A 26674-nucleotide genomic window follows, 5' to 3' on the forward strand; every position below is an offset into this window, starting at 1 on the left:
TTGCAAAGACACATCTCCAACTGATGAAAATCCTTTGCCGGGTTACCACCCTCACCGTCTTAGCAATACACATCCCTTTCCTCAGAGATTAACTGCAAAGGAAAGGTCCAACTATGCTCCACAACTGTCAAAGCTTAGAGCCTTTATGGCAAACGGTTTAACAGGTGTTGACTTTGCTCGTTGTTGGATAACCTGGAGCATATTGCCCTTAAGCCGACGCCCTGGTTTAATGTGTGAATACACTGGGAGTTTGAAGGACCCTCAATGACACGTTGATATTCAGCTTACAGAAGCTGAAGTTACTGAGGCTGTGAAGAAGATACTGAATGAACCGGAGGCTGTCTGTAGCCAGACCGGATTAAGTCCTTTCTGCGTTTCCAATAAACCGCCAACTGTAAGGATCACATAACTTTTTTGCTGTAACTTGCTTCTTTCAAATATTCTCTCAAAATTTTGTCCATCTTTGACAGGGCGATGATCCGTTCTGGAAGAAAAAACCACAGGATAAACCGGCAAAACCAACTCGCCCAAAGACCAAAGTTACCAAAAAAATCTGCCAAGAAGAAAACCACTGCGTCTTTTGAGCCAAATGATGATGCTGACTTGGCTAATCCAGACTCAGAGGTAGAGCTTGACTCTCCTGGTTCATTTTTCATACACCTCATTGACAATGACTATTATCAGGGCGACGCTGAAGGCAGCCAAGCCGATGATGTAGAGGTAATTATCCTTTCCTCCGGTTCAGATCCTCTGCCAACACCGAAAATCCATCGAGCAAACCGGAAAGTAAAATTTTCCCACCCCCTTGCTCACTTGGACCGAAACTTTCTTTTGAAGACACAGCAACACGAAGTTCGCCGCACAACCCGGCACAACGGCTAGGTTGTCACCTCAGCCGGTTTACCGAATACTCCAGTCCGGAAACGTCAATCAGAGGTCTCTTACATTCCTGACACTTCTTGTCCCAAGGCGGGTTGTTTCCGTCAGCCTCTTAATCCGTCTGATTCAAATTATCAGGGAACGCCCCACTCATCCTCTGGCGAGTCATCGGCCACACAGCTTCCACCCCTCAAGACAGTTCCTGGGTGAGTCATACCTTTAAATTTATTTTCAATGCCTTATGTTTTACACAATGTATTGACCTTTATATTTGTTCTTCTCAGTGCCAAGCCAAGACCCAGCAAGAAGGCTCGGCTAAACAAACCGTCAGACGAAAATGTGGTTATTGAACCGGAGAAAACCCCAGATCCAGTAGAGACCAATGCTGACGCTCTGCTTGATGATCCGCCACCACAAGATTATGACTTCGTTGTTGAACGAGTAGAAGTTGACACCACAGGTCACACTGACAAACCGACTAGTCCGGCTCGCACGGATGATAAACCGGCCAGTCCAGCTAAAGCTACTGATAAACCGCCCACTCCAGTGAAGGCTGCTGATAAACCGTCCACTCCAGTGAAGGCTGCCGATGATAAAGAAGATGACATTATGATTACTGGCGTCAGCCACACCGCTCCTCGCAACCCGATCGCTTTATCCAAGCATAGTGCCAAGGATGAGCTTTCTCCTATGGGCAAAGGTAAATGGAACACCGATTTGTCCAGCTACGCCCATCTCAACGCCCAAGACATTCACTCTGGCTTCTTGAACCGTCTGTACACCAGCCGCGACTATGAAGCCAGTTTAGTAAATCTGATGAAGGAGCGATATGAGGTAACCACACAACTGTTTCTGTTATGTACAATTTCAAATGTCAACTCCAGTAGCCCCAAGGGCCAGTTTATGATGTTAATCTAAACCGGGACTTTGAAATATCTTAAATTTGCATGTTTAGCCTCCAGGGACCGGGTTATCCCTTTAAGATGAACTGGTACTTTAGAATTGCAATATTGTATCTTTCGCTGGTGTAGTCCCCAAGGGCCGGTTTAACTTATGAAGATGAACCGGGACTTTAGAAGAATACCCATAACGTTACTTTGAGCAAACATACATTAGCCCCCTAGTGCCAAGAGCAATACTTGTATTGCGCTTGGGACTTGTAGAAATTTCCGAGAACAAACAAATATGCATTAGCCCCCAAGTATGAGGTGCATAACTTGTTATGTGCTTAGTACTTTAAATATGTACCATCAACTCATGATATGTCTGTCTCTTATAGGCTGACCTGTGCAAAAAGGAAACTCAAACCGCTGATCTACAAGAAAACATCATGTCCCAGCAAGCAGAAACCTCCAAAGCCAAAGATGAGCTGACCAGTGCCTTAGCCGCTATGGAAAAGCTGAAGGAGAGTTTCAACAAGGAGCGGGCGGATTGGGAGATAGAAAAATCCGCATTGCAAAAAAGAGCCGAGGACGTAGAAGAAGCTCTTAAACCGGTGGTAGATGAGCTGACTGGTGTAAAGCGGCAAATACATGCCATGACTGCTGCCGTGTTTGGTAACTATCCTGGCTTTAAGTTTTCAACATATCATCCATACATCGCCAGTTTACTGATACTTGTAATGATGCAGGAACTCGCGTTAGCCATCTGGCTCTGACGTACAGAAGAAGCTAACGGCTGCCTATACTCTTATAGAGCAGTTATATACTGGCGCGCAACGGATTATCTGCACTGCTTCTCACAACAAGCCGCCCTCAACTTTAATCAAAGATATCTTACAAAGGTTGTCAATGCTGCCTACCCGGGTAGAAGAGCTAAAGAGATCTGCTGCAAGGGCTGGTGCTCTGACCGCCTTAACCCGGGCAAAAGCATGGGTGCTTGATCTTGATCCGGAGGATGTGGGTAAAGGCTATCCGAGCTTAAAAGAAGACGGATCAGAATTTGGCAATGATGACCTCCGAGCCATAAATCGGGAAGTACGTCCACTGGCTTGTCAATTGGCTGAAGAAGCTGATCTTTCATATTACTAGGCGAGTTATGACGTCAACAACAAATGGGTCGCTGCACGAACTCCTGAGGCTCAAAATCTTATCCTGCCAAACCGTAAGCACAACTATGCCCCTGACATTGAACCGTCCACCCTTATAAGCGATGAAGCTGTATTCCAAGCCCTAACTGGGATCGACTGGGCAACCATTGACTTCCAGCCACTGGGTAGAGGGGAGGATGATGAACCGGTGCAAGATGATCCACAGCCGTCAAGTCAACCTGGTGACGAATCATGATCCGGAGGCCGGTTTGGCCTTCCACGTGCTATAATAGTTGCCAAAAAACAATTATTCTTTTGGGCACTAAAACGCCTTGTAATAGGCTAGTTAAAACACTTGGTCTGCTATGCCACCGTGCATATTTATTTGTGCCTGACACTTGTTAATCCGCCATGCTTAAGACATATGATGTTCATAATCCATAGCGATTTATTCAAGCTATTCCTGCATACAAGAAGTTAATAGTGTCCTGGAGGTTTACCGCTGGACGGGTCATGATGCCCAGATATATAGCCAGGGTTTGTAACCAAGGCTGTAAAAAGATAATCAAATATGAAAATAATTGATACCTGTGACCTTGAGTCATAATGTTGGCTAACCAACTTCTGTAGTGAGGGTGATAACCCTAATCTTGACTAACAATAACTCCTGCCATATTGTGCTGGTTTATGATAAAACCGTTCCGGGTTGTGATAAACACCGGTTTATCCATATTCAATTCTGGCGACTTATAGTCGAAACCAGACCGGGTTAATAATCTCCGGATTATAACTGATCATGTACTGACAACTTTGTAGTTGAAAGCCGAACCGGGTTAATGAACGCCGGTTTATCAAAAACATCATAAATCTCATCAAAGGAGAAAAAACTTAGCAAATAAAAGCATATGAAAACTTGTAGTCGAGGCTTTTCACGGGCTGCCAGGCCCCAAATTCGAGGCTTTTCATGGGCTGCCAGGCCACTTAGTTAAACCATTTTACAAAGCCTTTTAAGATGGACCTCAATCTTTAACCAATCGTCGTTTTAACTTTGACAAGTTCAGGTCTTATGACATTTACTTGTCAACGTTCGGCGGGTCATACCAGGTTTACCTGGACGGAGTGACTTACTTAAAAAGGCAGGCTAACCCGGGGTTTTAGGTGTATACACCAGGCTTCCAAGCCGTGGCTTGATAGCCTATTACAAGTGTAGATTCTTTCTTCATTGCGATAGCAAAGAATCCCCAAGCAATATTTTGAGTTGTGCTCAGTGGGTGTCTTTGTTTGAGTTGTTCTTTTGCAACAGTATCTTTGGCCCCGAAGTAATTAGGCTTTGAGCCGATCAAGAGGTGTAACTATGGTTCGAATACGACCAAGCCCCCAAGTGATTTTTCTGGTGGCCTTGCGCCGATCAAGAGGTGTATCTATGGTTCAAGTACAACCAAGCCCCCAAGTGATTTTTATATAAAGATTTTATAAGCTGAATCAAGGGGTAAACCGGACGCCGCTTTATGAAATAGAAGCCCCCATGTAACCACACATGATATAAGGAAAACAAACAGATACCCCGCTTTAGCTGAGGCTCCGGTTTATTATATTGATCATAAATATATACATTGTCATAACTATGTACATAAGTAGAGCCTGTAGCTCAAGTATAATAAGGCCGAAGATGAGCGATATTCGACGGCCGATGGGTCTCCTCCTCCGATTTACGTGAGTCTTTGTGCTCTCGAACATCTATAAGGTAGTATGACCCGTTATGCAGATTCTTGCTGACCACAAAGGGTCCTTCCCAAGGCGGGGATAACTTGTGCATATCAGTCTGATCCTGAATGAGTCAGAGCACCAGATCGCCTTCTTGAAAAGTTCTGGTTCTAACCCGGCGGCTGTGATAATGACACAAATCTTGCTAATAAATCACCGAACGGGCTGCTACAATGTCACGCTCCTCATCCAATAGGTCATGTGCTTCCTGTCGTGCCTTGTCATTGTCAGCTTCGACATACGCTGCCACACGAGGTGAGTCATGACAGATGTCACTAGGGAGAACCGCCTCCGCTCCATAAACCATGAAAAAAAGGCATGTAACCCGTGAATCTGTTGGGCATGGTATTGATGCTCCACAATATAGAAGGTAACTCTTCCACCCAACAACCCGGTGTCCGCTACAAAGGAACCATAAGGCGGGGTTTGATGCCTCTCAAGATCTCTTGATGGGCTCGCTCTGCTTGACCATTAGACTGGGGGTGAGGCACTGATGATCCGTCGAGCCGGATGTGCTCACGTTGACAGAACTCCTTCGTAGCACCGTTGGATAGATTGGTGCCATTATCAGTTATAATGCTGTGTGGAAAGCCAAACCGGAAAATCACCTTTTTGAGGAATTGAACTGCCATGGCTGCATCACACTTACTGACTGGCTCTGCCTCCACCCACTTAGTGAACTTATCAACCGCCACCAAAAGGTGGTCTTCTTGTCCTTGGATCTCTTAAAGGGCCCAAGCATATCCAGCCCCCAAGTTGCAAACGGCCAAGTGATTGGAATTATCCTCAATTCATGGGCCGGAACATGAGCTCGGCGTGAAAATTTCTGACAGCCGTCGCACTTTTTCACCAAGTCTTCCGCATCAGCATGAGCCGTCAGCCAATAGAAGCCATGACGAAAAGCTTTAGCTACCAGTGACTTTGAACCGGCGTGATGACCACAATCCCCTTCGTGGATCTCACGCAAAATCTCACGGCCTTCTTCAGGAGATACGCAACGCTGAAACGCCCCTGTTACACTGCAATGACGTAACTCGCCATTGACAATAGTCATGGACTTTGCTCGCCGGATTATCTGCCTGGCCAAGGTTTCATCCTCTGGTAAGTCTCCCCGGTTCATATACGCCAAATATGGGATCGTCCAATCTGGGATAACATGAAGAGTTGCCACCAACTGAGCCTCCGGATCAGGAACAACCAAATCCTCCTCTGTAGGGAGCTTGACTGGCGGATTATGCAGTACATCCAGGAAGACATTGGGTGGAACCGGTTTACGTTGAGAACTCAAACGGCTTAAAGCGTCCGCTGCTTCGTTCTTCCGCTGGTCCACATGATCAACCTGATAACCTTTGAAGTGACCTGCAACAATGTCCACCTCTCGACGATATGCTGCCATGAGTGGGTCCTTGGAATCCCAAGTACCAGACACTTGTTGAGCCACCCGGTCCGAGTCACCGAAGCACTTAACCCGGCTTAAATTCATCTCCTTAGCCATCCGAAGACCGTGGAGTAGAGCCTCATATTCAGCTGCATTGTTAGTGCAAGGGAACATTAAACGGAGAACATAACAAAACTTATCACCTCGTGGGGAAGTTAATACGACTCCAGCCCCCGAGCCTTCCAATTGCCTGGACCCATCAAAATGAATAGTCCAATAAGTATGATCCGGCTTCTCTTCTGCGCCTGTAACTCTGTCCAGTCATTGATGAAGTCCACAAGTGCCTGAGATTTGACCACCATCCGGGGCACATATTTTAACCCGTGAGGCCCAAGCTCAATAGCCCACTTGGCAACCCGACCAGTTGCTTCCCTGTTCTGGATTATATCTCCCAAAGGAGCTGAACTGACCACAGTGATGGGATGACCCTGGAAATATTGCTTAAGCTTCCGGCTCGCCATGAAAACTCCATACACCAGCTTCTGCCAATGTGGGTACCTCTGCTTGGACTCAATAAGTACTTCGCTGATATAATAAACCGGCCATTGAACCGGATACTCCTTTCCAGCCTTCTTGCGCTCCACCACCATACCCACGCTGACAGCCCGGGCATTAGCAGCCGCATATAACAACAAGGGCTCTTTATCAACCGGAGCAGCAAGGATAGGTGGCTCGGCTAGTTGCCGCTTTAAGTCCTCAAATGCTTCATTGGCGGCGTCACTCCAGACAAACTTATCTATCTTTTTCAGCATCTGATACCAAGGGATGGCCTTCTCCCCAAGGCGACTGATAAACCGGCTCAAGGCTGCAATCCGGCCTGCCAGGCGTTGAACATCATTGATACACTTCGCTTTAGCCAAAGAAGTTATAGCCTTGATTTTCTCCGGATTAGCTTCAATGCCTCTGTTAGACACCAATAAGCCCAAGAGCTTGCCTGCTGGTACACCAAAGACACATTTGGCCGGATTAAGCATCATTTATAAACCCGGAGGTTATCAAAGGTCTCCTTCAAGTCATCTATCAATGTCTCCTCCTTTCTGGATTTCACCATAATATCATCCACATAAGCATGAACATTGCGGCCGATCTGATCATGAAGACAATTCTGCACACAGCGCTGATAAGTCGCCTGGGCACTCTTGAGCCCAAAAGGCATAGATACATAGTAGAAGGCTCCAAAAGGAGTTATAAAAGCTGTCTTCTCCTGGTCCTTAACTGCCATTTTGATCTGATGGTAACCAGAGTATGCATCCAAAAAGCTCAAACGCTGACAACCCGCCGTAGCATCAATGATTTGATCAATACGAGGGAGAGCAAAAGGATCCGCTGGACAAGCCTTGTTCAAATCTGTGTAGTCCACACACATACGCCAAGTGTCGTTCTTCTTAAGTACCAGCACCGGATTAGCCAACCACTCAGGATGAAATACTTCAACAATAAACCCAGCCGCCAAAAGCCTGGCTACCTCCTCACCAATGGCCTTGCGTCTTTCCTCACTGAACCAGTGGAGAAATTGCTTAACGTGTTTAAACTTGGGATCAATATTGAGAGTGTGCTCAGCGAGTTCCCTCGGTACACCTGGCATGTCAGAAGGTTTCCATGCAAAGATGTCCCGGTTCTCACGGATGAACTCGATGAGCGCGCTTTCCTATTTCGGATCCAAGTTAGCGCTCATGGTAATCTGCTGGGATGAATCGCCAGGAACAAAATCAACCAGCTTAGTCTCATCAGCCGATTTAAACTTCAAGGCTGGATCATGCTCTGTAGTTGGCTTTTTCAAAGAAGTCATGTCCGCTGGATCAACATTGTCCTTGTAGAACTTCAACTCCTCTGCTGCACAAACCGACTCAGCATATGCCTCATCACCTTCTTCACATTCCAAGGCAATCTTACGGCTTCCATGAACTGTTATAGTCCCCTTATGACCCGGCATGTTGAGCTGTAGATAGACATAACAGGGCCTTGCCATGAACTTAGCATAAGCCGGCCGTCCAAATAGGGCATGATATGGGCTCTTGATTTTCACCACCTCAAAGGTCAATGTTTCTGATCTTGAATCATGCTCATCACCAAAAGCAACCTCCAGAGCTATCTTACCAACTGGATATGCCGATTTACCAGGCACCACACCGTGGAAGACCGTGTTGGATGGTTTAAAATTTTTATCTGTTAACCCCATGCGACTGAAGGTTTCATAATAAAGGATATTGATACTACTCCCTCCATCCATGAGTACCTTGGTGAACTTATATCCTCCAACCTGAGGCGCCACCACCAATGCCAGATGACCCGGATTATCAACCCGGGGTGGATGATCCTCTCTACTCCACACGATCGGCTGCTCAGACCAGCATAAGTAACGGGGCACCGCCGGTTCAACGGAATTCACTGCCCTTTTATGAAGCTTCTTATCGCGCTTGCATAGACTAGTGGTGAAGACATGATACTGCCCACTATGCAACTACTTCGGGTTGCTCTGGTAGCCGACTACTATTGCTGCTGCTAATTGCCCTGGTGATTATAATCACCTTGGTTGCCCTGATTGCCTTGATTACCATGTCCGCTCTGATTACCGTGAAAACCTGAACCAGAACTGCCTCCTCTGTAACCTGGCCCATGAGATCCAGGGCCTAAACCGCCGCCCGGTCCATGATCATACCGAAAAAATCTGATTTTTTGAACTCCTGCATGATATAACAATCATTCCATAGGTGTGTGGCCGGTTTGTCCCGCGACCCGTGCTTTGGGCAAGGCTGGTTTAACAGACAAGACAGGCGCTCCGGATTGGGACTTGGTCCTCCACCACGCTGGGGCGGTTTACCCTTACCCCGCTGGCCTTTGTCCTGCGCGTTGGTATTAGCCACGAAATCTAAACTGTGATCCGCTTTATGCTTACCGCTGTTTCCATGACTCGCGGGGTTATGCTGCTGCCCTTTGGTGCTGCCGCTCTTCTTTCCCTTCCCTGTCTTGTCGTCGTCAGACTCGGGATCCTTGGGACTCTCAGAGTCGGCATATTTCACCAGAGCTGCCATAAGTGTTCCCATGTCATTGCAGTGACGTTTGAGCCGGCCCAACTTCAATTTCAGAGGTGCAAACTGGCAATTGCCTTCCAACGTTAAAACTGCTGTATCGGCGTTGATGCGGTCCTTTGAATGCAAAATCTCCGAAACCCGGCGCACCCAATGGGTTGTTGATTCTCCTTCCTCCTAGACACAGGCAGCTAAGTCCACAATTGACATGGGCTGCTTGCACGTATCCTTGAAATTCTGGATAAATCGGGCCCTTAACTCGGCCCATGACCCAATGGAGTTAGCTGGCAAGTTTTTCAACAATGTGCGAGCTGTTCCTTCCAACATCATGGTAAAGTATTTAGCACACGCCGCATCGTTCACATCCAGCATCTCCATTGCCATCTCATCGCATTCAACCCATGACTCGGGGGATAAATCGGCAGTGTAATTTGGCACTTTACATGGGCCCTTGAAATCCTTGGGCAGGCGCACGTTGCCCAGCACTGGGACAATACACGGCACCCCCAAAGAACTGGAGGTAACCCCTGGTGCCATCGAAGTTGTTGGACGAACCGGAGTAAGTTGGCAGGCTTCATGTTGCGCTGCTAACTCGGCCTCTCGATGTGCCCTAGCACGATCCACCACATCCTAAGCATCTCCACCGCCACCCGCCGGGTTATGGTCACGGGGCGGATTACGATTTCGCGCACTGCTTGACACGGCCGGTTCCTCCATATGCCTGCTGTAACTCCGGCTCAGGCGGGGAATAGAATGAATCCTTTCGCGGCTGTATGAATAAGCCTGCTGCTGAGTCAAGGCTGTCTGAAGGAGCTCTCTAGCCCATCATGTCTCGTCTGCTACTAGGGACTCGCCTTCGATCGGGAGAGCCGCCAATCATGAAGCGGCAGCGACAATGTTATCCATCGGGTTAGAGTAGTGACCCGGTTTTGTTGGGACGTGCTGTGACGGAACGTTGTTCTGACGAGGCGGATCTGTTGGACGTGGCTAAACCGGCACCCCCGTTCCAGGTGCCTCCACCCGGTTTACCACTGGCGGATTACTGGTCCCTGCTCCTGGGGTATTAAAGAGGTTCCTGGCCTCATAAACCGGCGGCAGGTGAGAAAGGTACCTTCTCCTCATGACATCGTTTGACGCGCTCTGATCCAACATAAGCCGGTAAGCCTGTGCATCTAATGCGGCCCGTTCCGCAGCCATCCTAGTGTCCTCAGCTGCCAGGTCGGCCTTGGCCTGAGTCATCTGATCTTTCACCTTTGCGATTTCTGCATTATGCTCATCTTGATTCACCGGGTTAACTTCCGCCATCAGTGTTGCCAAAGCGTCAAATAAATCAGATAAAACCTGAGCCGACGGTCGCACAGGGCCTCCTGCCCCGGCCGCTGTCACTGCTACTGATCCAGAAACCATCGCCGCTGCGGTCGAAGAGTGGAGCGCTGGCTGCGTACCGGCCATGAAGATCGCAACCCGGCTTGGCGGATCGAAGGGGTACGGAATACTGTCGCCATCGGAACAGCCCCCAATCCGGCCATCTTGCAACTGGTACAATGACTCGGTCTCTCCGGTCGATGACTCATCATCAGAATAAATGATGGTCTCACCACCAGATGCCGATCTGTCCTCAGATTCCGCTCCATGGATGACTCCCACGAAGGCACGCTTCATAGCAGGCTGAACCCGGGCAGGTCTCGCACGTTGAGCCGTCTCGACGATGTCGGTGCAGATGTCCGGCTCAGGGCCCGGTTCACCGATCTTGCCAATGAAAACGTGGATGCCACCGAAGGGGACCCGGTACCCGTACTCGATTGAGCCGGCCTCGGGGCCCAAGCCTGTGTCGTCGATGTAGAGCTTGCCGCGACGACTCTTGGTCATCCGGCCCATAGCGTATCCCTTGAGCCCTTCGAAGCTGCCCTCTAAGAACTCGAAACCATCGTGCGATAGCCTCACGGTGGGCGCCAACTGTCATGGTTTTGTCATGGCAGATGTCCTAGAGAAAGGACTTAGTTGTGGAGCCATCGCGACGGTTTAGCTTAAAGGGGTTAAAGCGGACAAGGGACACAAAGAGTTTATACTGGTTCGGCCCCTTGCGGTGAAGGTAAAAGCCTACGATCCAGTTGTTGTGGAATTTCTAGGGTTTCGATGACCAGGGAGCGAATCCGCTATGCCTGGATCTCGAGTTGTTGTTTGTTGTTCCTAAACCTCCGCCGGGTCGTCCCCTTATATACATTGGTTGACGCCCGCCGGTTTACAGGATTCTGAGGCCGGCTCATAAACGTGTCCGGCCCGGTCTCTACTATTTCTGCCTTACAACACAAGCTTACATATCAATGTCAGTTTATGACTACATGCCTTAATCCGCCTTCGGGCCCTGGGCCTTCATAAAGTGCCATCATCTTTGTCTTCATGGGCTTCAAATATAATAACTCATTATGGGGATAACCCGGCCTCTCCTGGCCGGTTTACGCCTAGTAGTAATATCGCCAACACATGGGCCCTGCATTTTGATATACCCGTGGCCGCGTGAAATTTTCTACTCTAATCAAAACTAGTAAGGTACATGCATTGAACGCATGAGATTTGGAAACCAAATTATGAATAAATACACACTATAGCATGTAAAGCTTTGAGTCATATATGCATGATGTAGGTGTTTGTTTAATTCTTATAGTTAATCTCATTCAAAATCAATTAGTTTTATAAAAAGGTTAAGATTGACGGGATTGTGCATTGTAAAGCATAAAGTAAAAAAACAAATAATGGAAATTCATTTAGAAAAAAAAGTTTGGGCAATTATGATACAGAAGATTCTAGAACAAAGGAGAAGTGCTTGTGTTTGGGGAAAGCATGCACGGCCCACATCTCTTATTGGTTGATATGTCACGAAACAAGAAACGAGGAGGGAGTTAATGTACCGTGCCAAAGTGTTTTGGGATTATTTGGTTTTCGGAAGATAACTCACACACCTAGACGGAGGGAGTACAAAGAGAATAAATGAATTGTAGTTAAAAGAATGGCATTTCTAACAAAAATGTGAATGTGAACTACATATGTGTGCACGTGACCAGCACATACATTGTCAATGCAAAATTTAATGCAAGAAATAAATTATGAGTAACATGCACGAATTGATGATGTGGTGCTTGCATGCATAGAGTAGAAAAAACAATATGATTTATGACTTGCATGCATGACGTGTTCTTGTGCCATACTTGCATGTCTAGGAAAAAAGCTACTAGTGGGTTGTAGTATCTATTTAGGAATAGAAGATGTATAAATGGAAGTTGTAGGGAAAGAGATGACATGTATCTCAATTCCCATGAGTATGGATTGGAAAAGAGATGTCATTTGGCTCACATCATAGGAACTTCTCTATTGAATCTAGAGATGACATGTATCTCAATTCCTATGAGGAGGGATTACAAAAGAGATGTCATTTGGTTCACATCATAGGAACTTTTCCAATATACGCTAATGTTTATTTTCCTTTCAAATTATGGGAGTATAAGAATCCATTCATATGAACCAAGTGTCTCTAAAGCTATAAAAATGATATCATGTTTATTTCCTTTGAAACGTGGAGTATATGAATCTATTCCTATGAACCAATTGGCTCTAAAGGAAAAAATCCTATAAAAATCATATCATGTAGAGTTCCTATGATATTCCTCCACACCAAAGGATGGTTGAAATTGCTGCAGGTGATACGACGGTCTTTCTTTGTAGACTCCTCCTCCATCTTTATAGTTACCTCTAGAAGATGAATGAAATGATATATACTGGGTATTCTACATGTGCATTTTGGTACACGAAAACTCGGTAAAGTTTGCGAGGTTCGAATTTTCAATAAAGCTATATGGACTGCATTTTGGAACGGAGGGAGGAGCATATGGCACTTGCTAACACTCACGTGGAAGATTTGTGTGTAGGAGGAGTGGCTGCTCTGTTAAATGACATGGCAAAACTGCACTGTCGGATGCCGATCTAACGGTTCTTACAGCGTTCATCGGGAAACGACTTGTGGCGAACGTTTGTCGGATAATGATTTACGGACACATGCATTGCATTAATATGTGCCCCCTCTCTCTCACGCACACACGCACCCTCACGAGTCACGACTCTCCCGAGTCCTCTCGCACCCACCGTCTATCTGCACGTAGATGTCACACACATATGTGCTCCTCACACCCTAGCCTCAGAACTTCTAAAAAACAAAAGACGTCACGCACCTTTTATTTTAGCGCACACGTCACACACTTGTACTATTACTCTTGTGGCGAACGTTCTTTGGGCATAGTATATTGTACTCCCACAAAAAGAAGTGGTGCACGCACACACTAGTTCTCTCACACCCACTCGCGGGTACACGTAGGAGCGCATTTTTTTTGAAGCTGGTACAACAAAATCACTTCACTATATATATAAGCAGGAGCCTTAGCGCTTGCTTTACTAGGGTTCCTCCCTTTCACTCTCTCATGCTCTCCAGATCTAAGCAAGACATAGGTGGCCACACTCTCTCTCTGCTCACGGCTGGTCACAAATTCGGCCGGACCACCTCGACCGGGGTAGGGGTGTAGGTGCATCGTTCACGCTCTCGTCGGTGGCGAGGGAGGAGACCAACGGCTGCCCGCGCATCCTAATCGGCGGCCGCGCCGGCTCGGGAGGGCCTCCAACCCCTTCTTCCTCCCTGTGGTATTGTGGACAAGATGCGGCCTCACGACGCCGTCTTCGCCACATGCCGACGACCCTCAGGTATATATTCCTACGAAACCTGCCTTGCTCTACTGCCCCAGCTCCCCACGTGGCTGCGTGTGGATCTTTTTCTACTTCCGTCGGCTGTTCCAAAGCCACCTAGACTTTTACTATTATTAGAGGTAAAGCTAGTTCATACAGTCGAATCTAAGAGTTGGTTCAAACAGGGAAGAAACTAGGAAAGCTGTAGCATGAATCTAGGACTTGGTTCTAAGACGAAACGGGGGAAAGTAGTAGATACTGGCTACCCAACCAGTCTATTGGTTGAAAAGGCGAAGAAAGCATGGTGGATGGCGAAGGATGGGGGGAAGTGGACCTGTCTCTTGGTTGAAAAAGGAAAGAAAGTGAGGGGTGTTGCGGGACAACGCAAATGAGAATGAGCAGGTATAGATTTCCTGTGCTCACATGGGAAAATGTCGCCGAGGAGATAAAAAATGGGACAAATGCAGACATGCAGCCTGAGTGTTTGCCGCTCTCGGCAACCACATTTGCCTCACCACTTTATGCCCTTGCTGTCCCTACGCCCATATCGCTACCGTTAATGTAAAATCACATGAAGCATTAAGCAATGCCACCTAATGTCACTATAAGTAATGGTCTAGTGCCGTCGATAAATTGAAGCAATGCCACCACCATTTTATGAAGTGCTTCCGTCTTGCTTTATTTCCCACGAATTGTGTTTTTGCAGTTACACTTAAATCTCACACCGCTAACATTGCTTCATCCCAGTGGAACTGCACAAATTTGATTGCACATTTACTGACCATGTGCTACTCTCATGACAGTAATACTAATGCTATTGTTCTGCATGTTAATCTAGTGGCAGTGTTGATGTGATGTGATGCTACTTACTTAAGGGCACTTTCATACTGACAATCTAGTGCCAATTATTGAAGGAAATATGTCCTAGAGGCAATAATAAAGTTGTTATTTATATTTCCTTATATCATGATAAATGTTTATTATTCATGCTAGAATTGTATTAACTGGAAACTTAGTACATGTGTGAATACATAGACAAATAGAGTGTCACTAGTTTGCCTCTACTTCACTAGCCATAGACATGAGTTGTCATTTGATTAACAGGATCACATCATTAGAGAATGATGTGATTGACTTGACCCATTCCGTTATCTTAGCATTCGATCGTTTAGTATATTGCTATTGCTTTCTTCATGACTTATACATGTTTCTATGACTATGAGATTATGCAACTCCCGAATACCAGAGGAACACTTTGTGTGCTACCAAACGTCACAACGTGACTGGGTGATTATAAAATTGCTCTACAGGTGTCTCCGATGGTACTTGTTGAGTTGGCATAGATCAAGATTAGGATTTGTCACTTCGATTGTCGAAGAGGTATCTCTGGGCCCTCTCGGTAATGCACATCACTATAAGCCTTGCAAGCAATGCAACTAATGAGTTATTTGCGGGATGGTGTATTACGGAATGAGTAAAGAGACTTGCTGGTAACGAGATTGAACTAGGTATTGAGATACCGACGATCGAATCTCGGGCAAGTAACATACCGATGACAAAGGGAACAATGTATGTTGTTATGCGGTTTGACCGATAAAGATCTTCGTAGAATATGTGGGAGCCAATATGAGCATCCAGGTTCCGCTATTGGTTATTGACCGAAGACGTGTCTCGGTCATGTCTACATAGTTCTCGAACCCGTAGGGTCCGCACGCTTAACGTTCGATGACGATCGGTATTATGAGTTTATGTGTTTTGATGAACCGAAGGTAGTTCGAAGTCCCAGATTTGATCACGGACATGGCGAGGAGTCTAGAAATGGTCGAGACATAAAGATTGATATATTGGATGGCTACATTCGGACACCGGAAGAGTTTTAGGTTGTCTCCGAGAAAACCGGAGTCCCGGAGGGGTTACCGGAACCTCCCGGGGGCTAATGGGCCTTGATGGGCCCTAGTGGAGAGAGAGAGGGGCCGGCCAAGGTAGGCCGCGCGCCCCCTCCCCTTGAGTCCGAATAGGACAAGGAAGGGGCACTACAAAAAAAGACGCAGCCGTGACATTTTGGGCCGAACGAATTTTTTTTCTGTCATACATATGACACTTCTATGACGATAATTGTGACAAAACCCGGTATCAACATAGATGTGGTGGGCTCCTACTTCTATGACAAAAAAATCATGACAGAAAATGGGCTTTTCGTCCTGGGCGGGCCGGAGACGCAGCTGCATGACATTCTTTGGGCCGTCCATGAGGGAAAGAACCATGGTAGAAGCGAGGGCGAGGAAAATTTCGGGGAGTTCCCGGTTACGGTGGGAGGTCAGGGGCCGAGCGATGCGCGTTTCTCTCATACACATACACGCGTGTGTGCGAGGCGTTGGCTCTAACTGAACCCGAGCAAGGCGTTGGGCTCTAACTGAACTCGAGCGATTGCACTGCAGGCTACGCGTTACTGAACCCGAGCGATCGATCGATGGCTGTTAACTAAACCCGATCGAGCGATTCCTTTGCTACTGCTGCTAACTGAAGCCGATCGATGCTGCCTCTGGATGAACAGTGAGCGTTGCTGGGGGGGATTGGATGAACAGTTACCGGTGGGGGTGGATGAACAGGACCCCGTAGTGTTGCCTCTGGATGAACAGGACCCCGATCGATCGAGCCGGTTGGGGCTGGATGAACAGGACCCCGTGGAGGGCAGGATGAACAGGACCACTCCGTGGAGGGCAGAATGAACAGTAGACGGTGGAGGGCTGGATGAACAGTAGCCCGTGGAGGTGTGGTTGAAGAGGAGCCCGTGGAGAGGGCTGGTTGAACAGTAGCCGGTGGAGTAGCGCGTGGTGGAGGCTGGATGAACAAGAGCCCGTGGATGAACAGTCGCAGGTGGAGGCTGGAGGAGGTCGACGGTGGATGAACAGTAGCCCGTGGAGGCTGGAGGGGGTCGACGGTGGAGATGAACAGTATCCCGTGGAGTCTCGTTTTGCGGTACGCCACACCCCTCCCGATGAACAGGACCCCCGTTTCGATCGTAGCGCTCCAACACAAGTCCGTTTCCTCCGTTTTGCGGTACGCCGCACCCCTCCCGATCAACAGGACCCCCGTTTCGACCGTAGGAGGTCCGTTTCCTCCGTTTTGCGGTACGCCAGACCCCTCCTGATGAATAGGATCCCGTTTCAAACATGGTCGGTCGAACACAAGGCCGTTTCCTCCGTTCTCTGGTACGCCAGGCCTCGTTTCCATCGGCTGTTCCGTCGAAGCCCTCCCGATGAACACGACGACGCATTCCGTTCTGACCCAGCCGGTTGGCTCCCACGCGTTCGGTTGCCTCCCGATGAACACGACGCATGCCGTTGCCTCCCCATGAACACGACGCATTCTGTTGCCTCCCCATGAACACGACGATGACGCTGTTTCTCCGTTCCGACCCAGCCATGTACATGAGCCCTGGCCGTACGTATGCGCGAGTAGGCGTTCGAGACCCCACCCGTATGTACACATACGTGGCCGTATTTTCTTTCTTGCACCCTGGCCGTTGTATGTACGTGTACATGCTACATGCGCGCCTCTACTACGACACGTACGCGCCTCTACTACGACACGTGTGCGCCTCTACATCTACCAGTATATATGTACGTACACGTTCGCGACCAGAATGACAATGCTACGTACCCTTCGACCAGGTGGGTCCCGACTGTCAGGCACTTCCTTGCCTGCGAAGATGTAGCTGGTGGGTCCCAGTAGTCAAGGGGGCGAATCGTTTTTTTTGCCCGGACGCACTTCCTTGCGTGCGAAGATGTAGCTGGTGGGTCCCAGCAGTCAGGGGCAAACGTTTTTTTGCAAAATACGGTGGCCCGTCCGATGGGTCCCAGCTGTCAGGTGGAGGAATAATTATTTTGCACGTAATAAGGAGGCACTTTCTTGCTGCGGCCGTGGACCCAGCTGTCAGCCTCTCCACGTACAATCCACGTCCGATCGAAGTCGTTCCTTGACCACGTTGACCACGCCGCGCCGAGAGCACCAGGGCGGTGGACGACGGCGAGGCCTAGGAAGGGGACGACGCGGAGCCGGGGAAGACGCGGCAGTGGATGCCCACGCGTAGAGGAGTACGAGGGTTCACTGGTTCACTGCGGTGTGAGGCTGCCTTCGCCGCAGAATAACAGGGGGTGTGGGTGAGTAGAGGGATGGCCTGGCCAGCGGTGGGAGTAGTAGGGGGCGGTGAGGCCTCCGCCGCATCGCAGCCGGCCACGGTTAAATAATTATACGAAATTTTGCATATTTTGGTGCGGTCCGAACTGTTTTTAATCCCGAAATTTTGACTCACATTCAAATTGATTTTAAAAATAAATGTATATCAATATAAAATCCAACAAATTCTCCACGCATAAAAATTAATGTAATTTAAAATCTCGAAATGAAAAAAAGATATTTTAAACTAATTGCCGGTTTGATGAGTTTTAAAAATGTACAGCCCATTTCTCATTACTGATAGGCCATTTTCTCGGCCAGCCGAATGAAGCTCTCCTCGTCTTGAAAGATTTGCAACCCAACAGGCCTGACAAAGTGACTTACTTGGCAAATCACAAAAAAACTGGGCTGTGGCCGTGGACCCAACTGTCAGCCTCTCCACGTACAGTACTCTTCCGATGGAAGTCGGTCGTTGACCATATTGACCACGCCGCGCCGAGAGCACCAAGGTGGTGGACGACGGCGAGGCCTAGGAAGGGGACGACGCGGAGCCGGGGAAGACGCGGCAGTGGATGCCCACGCGGAGAGGAGTACGAGGGTTCACTGGTTCGGCTGTAGCGTGAGGCTGCCGTCGCCGCAGAATAACAGGGGGTGTGGGTGAGTAGAGGGATACCCTGGGCCAGCGGTGGGAGTAGTAGGGGGCGGTGAGGCCTCCGCGTCATCACAGCCGACCACGAGAGGCAGGAGCACGCGTGTGGCACCCCGGCTCAGAGCGACCGGTTTACCCTGCATTGCCAGCCCAGAGATCATGTCTTCTGGCAACACACAACATATTGGTACAGAAAACAACCGCTTTATTGATGCTAGCGGAACAGAGTTCATATTACAACAGTGGTCGAGGCCAAGCAGCACACTCGGTGCGGCGGAACAATATGTACATTATTTAGTGAACATAAAGGGGCCTCGACTCGAACAACTACGTGGCAGCGGAATAACGTCGTAGCGGAAGCTCCATATCACAAGGACACTGATGTGGACACGATCTAGACTCGAACAACGCTCCTTTCCAACGAGACTTTCCTGAAATCTGGCATGACACGCCAGGTCAGTACATTGAATGTACTTGCAAGCTCACAACAAGCATAATCATAATGACAAACAATATCATGATATTTAACCAATTATTAATAATGCAACATTATATGTCAACATGCTGTGATCAAGCCCGAACGTCCCTCAGGACAGCTTACCAACTATGATCATCTCTGGACCACAAACACACCACCATAGTGGTCTTTCTCAAGAACAACTCGTGATCCTTACGGCGATCACAACCACGACCATCATTTGGTCCCAAGTACCTCGATGGCCTTTCTGCCATCCATTGACAATGCAAAGTTCATAGCTTAGTGTGCAATTTTTATTAAACGTTGACTCATGGTGGGACCTAGTACGAGGTGTCCGTGACCGTGGACTCGGCTATCGATAGATTATACACTCTGCAGAGGTAGCACACTGTACCCACACCACGGAACCCATGGCCTCGCATTCCCATTCGGGTGGACCAACGGCATTCCGACAAAACCCCTCCATTGCCACAGCACTCTCCCGGCCACTCCGACCCAAATCTCCAACGGGCTGTCCTGGGTGGCCCCGTGTCTACCAAAGACACCCCGACCACCGCAGTGGTCAAAACACTCCCACTCGGGGACTCGGTACCATAATCTCATCAACGAGCACACAAGATTATGTGTGCTTACCGGGCCAGGGCAAGCACGACATAATCTTCCCTAGATGGAGGCACCAACCAAAGGCCGTGTCAATGGAACGAATCAAGGCATCCCACAAGGCAAATGTGGTTGCACTGGAAAGAAACTCGATTCAGCGGCACCATGACCCAGTCAACGGTATATTCAAGTTGAATTATATTCAGGATTAATCTTTAAACTAAAAATGACCAGTGTCATAGCATGCCATGAAATGCAAAACAACACATGCATCACATATTGATAAAAATGACCAACGTCATCCATATGCACACCAAGCATGAACGTCAAAAACCCATATTACTCTACTTGCTCAAAATGACTCACAACTTAACCAAAATATTTTGGAACAAGTTTTATTAATTTCCTACGCAAGAAAGTAACTCCGATAAATCTTTCATATGCTTGATCAAAAAAATATCATTATCAACAACTCTTAATTTTTTTATCACTAAGTTGGGTTCAAACATTCTGTAAGACCAGTAATATGATTAAACAAGTATTTAACAGAATACTTTCTAACAAATTTTTATCAATTTAAGAATGCAAACACAAAGCTTTACATAATTACTAACATGCATAACAAAATAATTTCTAACATCACCTCAAATAAATTTTAACTTGCTTTACTAGTCTCAACTATTCTGTAAATCAAGCATAACAACTGACCAATATTTAATAGAATATAAATAATTCAATAATTATTTATATGCATGGGTTAATCATTTCATTTAAGTGAGAAAATAACAAATATTGAAATGGCATCATCAAAATATTGTTGTGGCTTGCCTTAGTGTAGATGAGGTTCACAAGCCTCCTGGTGATCCTCAAGACAAGCCTCACCTTCTGAAAATAATTTTAAACACAAAAAGAGAATATCAAGAACACTTCTGAAATTCACCAGAAATTCTAAACAGCTCAGAAAAATCTTATCTTTGGTGAGCTGTTAGATTTCCTTTCAAAGAACACAATGCAAAAAGAATCATCTCATTTGGACTTATGGTTAAAAAGTTAAAAAAATTTGAAGCTCTCTGGAATATAAATGATTTTGAATAAAGAGAAACAGCTGGGGGGTGACGTCGAAGGCGTAAAGCCCAGGGGCACCACCACTCGTACCGCTTCGCGCGCGTACTGAGTGGCTGACTAGAGGGCCCTGCTAGTCAGGTGGGGGAAGAGGGAGAGAGAAACAGAGACGCCCGCGGCTTCGCCGGAGCTCTCGTCGGCGACGAGGGCTCTTTGGACAAAACGAGAGGGAGGGATGGCAAGAGGAGGTCGAGGCGCACCTGCCCGTACCCGTAGCGTGGCTAGGGGTGGTCGGACGGTGTCGGAATCTAGCTCGCGAGCGGAGGCAGAACGAGGAGGTCGTCAGAGTTGAGGAAGACGGCAAGCAGAGGCCGCTCCAGGGCCTCCAAGCGGGCGAGGCAACCTCACCGGAGAGAGGGGGAGGCCCTGGAGAGGTGGCCCAGGCCTGGGAGGGGCTGGAGCTGCCACGGCGACCAGAGGGGATCGCCGGCGAGCTCGAGCTCGGGGACGGCGGCCCAAGGCCTGTCCGGCCTGGCTACGGCTTCCTATTCGACCGTGGAGTGTGTGTGAGTGCTGGAGGATGCTCAAGAAGGTTGGGGAAGGGCTCTATATATAGGCGAGCGGCGAGGGTGCTTCGGGCTCCGCCGGTGGACACCTGTCCACGGCGCCCGGCGACGAGCGGCGTCAGTGAGAGGGGGAGAAGGCGACGGAGGTCACGCGGCCACTGTGGGCGAGCGGAGACGAGCACAGGATCAAGGGGGGTGATGACGAGCACAGTGCGCCCGCACTGTTGGGCTGGCCGGACCTTGCCCGTGCTCGCTGCGGCGAGCTCCGGCGTCAGCGAGTGCCAGGGTGGAGTTAATGGTGTCGAGACGATGATGGTGGCGAGCTTTGGCTAGGTTTGGCAGGTGGGGAAGCGAGCACGCGAGCAACAGAGGCTCGGGGCACGTCGCAGAGCGCGTCGGCTGCAAGCCAGCACGCCTGGACGAACGCGGTCACCGCGTGAACTATGACATCAGGTCGATCCAAGCGTAAAATCAATGTCTGGTAGGTTGTTCGTGGTAGTTTAGAGTGTTACCACGATTTGGTTTGGATCCAGGTGCAGTAGAGAAAATTTTACAAGTCTGGTAAGTTTCTGGACAGTAACTTTGTGATGTTACTGTGGTCAAATGGCTGGGAGTTTGGGGCTGTGCTTTGGAGGCTAGCTTAGAGTTACTAAGGTAAATAAGCACAAGAAAGATCAGGTCAAATGGAGCAATTAAAATGGTAGTTGCTGTAGAAACCACCATTTCTGTCCAGAACAGAAAAGATTTTCTGTAGCAATTTTTTTCCAAAAAGTGATGAAATATTTTTGCTCAGGGAGGTGCCCTAGGGTCTCTAGAATATTTGTGAATTATCTCAGAATTTTCTGAGCCATAAAAATTAGGGTTGCTTTGAAGCAAACAGATCTGGCTTAGGGTTTTTGAGAGAAAATGAATATTTTTCATTTAAGAAAAATATACCAAAGGTTATTTTGTGGTGGATGAGAAGTGAAGTGATGGTTTGGGAGAGAAGTGAACACTTGGGTGAAATCCAAGGATGCCCAAGTGCTGAAGTCCAAATGAAAAGACTCAGAAACTCCAAGTTTCAAAAACTTTCAAGCAAATAAGAAAGGGCAAAAACCAGGCTGTCACAAACCTCCCCCACTTAGAATGAATCTCGTCCTCGAGATTCGGTTGCTTGGGAAAACCACTCTGGATACTGACTCTTAAGGAACTCTTCCTGCTCCCAAGTTGCTTCTGACTCGGTGTGATGCTCCCACAGAACTTTGAAAAAATTTCTGACTTTGCTGCGAGTGACCTTTTCCACCTGATCCATAATTTTGGACGGTCTTTCTTCATAAGTTAAGTCCTTTGCCAATTCTATCTCAGCCATTGCAGTCCTTTTCTAAGGAGGGGATATGCATCGTCTCAATTGCGAAACATGGAACACATTGTGTATTTCTGACAACTCCGGGGGTAGTTCCAGTTGGTATGCAACCGTACCCACTCGAGACATAATTGGGAATGGACCAATGAATCTGGGTGCCAGCTTTCCACGAGTCTGAAATTGCTTAACTCCTTTCATAGGAGTGACTCAGAGGTACACATGTTCTCCGGGTTCAAAACTGACCTGCCGGTGCTTTGCATCATAATAACTCTTCTGACGGGATTTGGCCAATTGCAGTCGGTCCCTGATTTCCCTGACTTGTTTCTCGGCTTCCATCATGAGATCGGTTCCGAAGATATGGCTATCTCCAGCTTGAGATCAATTTAGAGGAGTGTGGCACTTACGACCATATAGAGCTTCATAGGGTGACATCTTTAAACTGGTCCGGAAACAGTTGTTATACGAGAACTCGGCGTATGGCAAGCAATCTTCCCAGTTCGCCCCGTTGGCTAGCACACAGGCTTGCAACATATCTTCGAGGATTTGATTTACTCGCTCTGTCTGACCGTCCGTCTGGGGGTGATAAGCAGTACAATATTTTAGTGCGGTCCCCAAGGCTTGATGGAGGCGGGACCAGAAAGCGGAGGTAAACAAAGTACCTCAGTCGGAAGTGATAGTCCGGGGTATCCCATGCAGACTGACGATTCTGGATACATACAGTTGCGCTAGTTCATTTGCTCTGTATCTGGTGCTGACCGGGATGAAATGAGCAACCTTGGTTAGGGTGTCCACTATAAACCAGATTGCGTCTTTGCCTCGCTGAGTCCTAGGCAATCTGGTGATGAAGTCCATGCAAATATCATCCCATTTCCATTGTGAAACTGGCAGTGGTTGGAGAAGTCCGGCTAGCTTCTGATGCTCTTCTTTCACCTTGTTGCATCTGTCGCAACAGGCTACAAAATAGGCAATGTCTTTCTTCATCCCATTCCACCAGAATATTTGTTTAAGGTCTTCATACATTTTCGTACTTCCCGGATGAATGGAATACGAGGATTCGTGTGCTTCTGACAAGATTTTCCTCTTCAAGTCCGGTTGATTTGGTACACAAATTCGTCCACGGAATTGGAGGGTACCGAAGTTGTCCTTGAGGAAATCTGGGGGCTGCCTTGCATGTTTTTGTAGCTTGGCGTCATCTGGCTGGGCCTTGCGGATTTCCATCTCAAGTGTGGGGGTAACTCCCAAAATATTAGTGAGGCCAGCATCCACGATGACCAAGTTGAACTGAGCGATCTCCTCCTGAAGTCCGGTAGGCAATGATTTTAACATGACATTTAAGCTGACGGGCTTTCGACTGAGTGCATCGGCAATGACGTTGGCCTTGCCTGGATGGTAATTTATTCCAAGGTCATAATCCTTGACCAACTCTAACCATCTTCGCTGGCGGAGATTTAAATCTGGCTGAGTGAAGATGTACTTGAGGCTTTTGTGGTCGGTAAAAATTTGGCACCTTTTTCCAATGAGATAGTGTCTCCAAATTTTTAATGCATGAACCACTGCAGCCAATTCCAAATCATGAGTAGGATAATTTCCCTCATGTGGTTGTAGTTGTCGTGATGCATAGGCTACCACCTTGTCGTCTTGCATCAATACACTACCAATACCTTGTCTGGAGGCATCACAGTACAGATCCAAGCTGCGATAAATGTCTGGAAGAGTCAATATGGGTGTGGTTGTCAGACGCGTCTTTAGCTCATAAAAACTCTTCTCACAGTCCTTGGTCCACTCAAACTTTGTATCCTTTTTGAGCAGTTCCGTCATAGGTTTAGCAATTTTTGAAACCCTTCAATGAAACAACGATAGTATCCAACTAATCTAAGGAAACTCTGTATCTGTGTTACAGTCGTGGGCGGTACCCAATCGAGCACATCCTTTATTTTGCTCGTGTCCACGGCTATGCCTTCAGCAGATAGTACATGCCCGAGAAACCCAACTTGCTTGAGCCAAAATTCGCACTTACTGAACTTGGCGTATAGCTGATGGTTGCGGAGCCGTTGTAGCACTGCCCGGAGGTGATCCTTATGCTCTTCTTCACTCTTGGAGTAAATGAGCATGTCGTCGATACAGACTACCACAAATTTGTCGAGGAAGTCCATGAACACCTTGTTCATCATATGCATGAAGAAGGCAGGGGCATTGGTGAGACCAAAGGACATCACAGTATATTCGTAAAGACCATATCGTGTAGTGAATGCGGTCTTAGGAATATCTTCCCTCTTTATCTTGAGCTGATGATACCCGGTCCGTAAATTGATTTTTGAGAATACTTTAGCCCCACTGAGCTGATCGAACAGATCATCAATCCTTGGCAGTGGGTATTTATTTTTGATGGTGACCTCATTCAGCTGGCGATAATCTATGCACATACGGAGACTGCCATCCTTTTTACCCACGAAGATTGCAGGTGACCCCACGGTGAAGAGCTGGGACGAATATAACCTTTTCGGAGTAATTCGTCAAGTTGTTTCTTTAGTTCCACTAATTCTGATGAGGGCATCTGGTAATACTTCTTGTATAATGGTGCGGTTCCGTGTACAAGATCTATGGCAAATTCCAGTTCCCGATCTGGTGGCATGCCTGGCAGTTCTTCTGGAAACACATCAGGGTACTCACTGACCACAGGAATAAATTTCAATTTGACCACAGCAGTGCACACTAGTTCTGGCTTGGGTATATGCTTGCGAGCATAGAATTTGGTGAGCTGCCCATTCAGACTGGTTAAATTGACTTCTCGGGTTGTGCAGTTTATACAAACTTGATATTTGGTCAGCCAATCCATTCCCAGTATAATATCCAACTGTTCAGACTCAATGATTATCAGAGATGTTGGAAAGTGGACCCCGTTGATATTGATCTCCAGATCACGTCAGACTAGATTGCTCTTGATTATAGATCCCGGGGTTTGTACCAGCATATTTTTGCCCAAAATTGTGCAAGGAAAATTGTTTTGGGCGGCAAAACTCCGAGAAATGAAAGAATGGGAAGCCCCAGAGTCAAATAAAATTACTGCAGGTATGTCATTAACAGAAAACATACCAATAACGACTTCTGGCTTCTCTTGGGATTCATTGGCGGAGATATGATTCACGTGCCCAGTGAAGTTTTGCTGGGTTGGCCCTGACTCCATAAAGTTGACCTGTGGCCTGCTCAGCGCATTCACTCTGTGGTTCTTGGGGCACTGTTTGGCATAATGTCCGGGCTGCCCGCAAGTGAAACAAGAATTATTGCGCTGCCGCTCCTCATGTATTGGATTGGCCACAACATTCTTGACTTGAGTGGTGGTCTTGTTAACATTCTGCTGCCAATTTGGCCGGTATTCCACCTGAGTCTGCTGCCAGGTACGAGCCTTTTGCATAGGTTGCCCATCCTTCTTTGGCTCAAACTTGCGCTTGTTGTCGTTAACAGGCCTATTATCTGATATAAGCTTGTGTTCCCGTTCAGCGATGAATGTCTTGTCTACCGGAGTTTGGAAATCCGTGAAATCAAACATACTGAGAGCACACCGAAGTTGCGGATTTAAACCTCCAAGAAATCTGTCCATCTTCCTTTCTTCGGTGGCCATGTCATACAGAGAGTAACGGGCCAGATGATTGAATTTTTGCAGATACTCAGCCACAGATTGATTTCCTTGGACAAGCGCGAGAAATTCACGCTGCTTGGCCTTCATAACTCCAGTAGGAATGTGATATTTGCGGAACTTATCCTTGAACTTTTCCCAGGTGACTTCCTCATCAATCGGCCACATGGCTTTTGTATTTTCCCACCATATGGCAGCTGCGCCTTCAAGGTAATGGGTTGCAAATAGGACTTTATCATTTCCTTCAGTACGGGCGATCTCAAGCTTTTTCTCCATGGTGCGCAACCAATCGTCTGC

This window comes from Aegilops tauschii, chromosome 1, assembly GCF_002575655.3.
Source record: "Aegilops tauschii subsp. strangulata cultivar AL8/78 chromosome 1, Aet v6.0, whole genome shotgun sequence".
In the NCBI taxonomy this organism is placed as follows: domain Eukaryota; kingdom Viridiplantae; phylum Streptophyta; class Magnoliopsida; order Poales; family Poaceae; genus Aegilops; species Aegilops tauschii.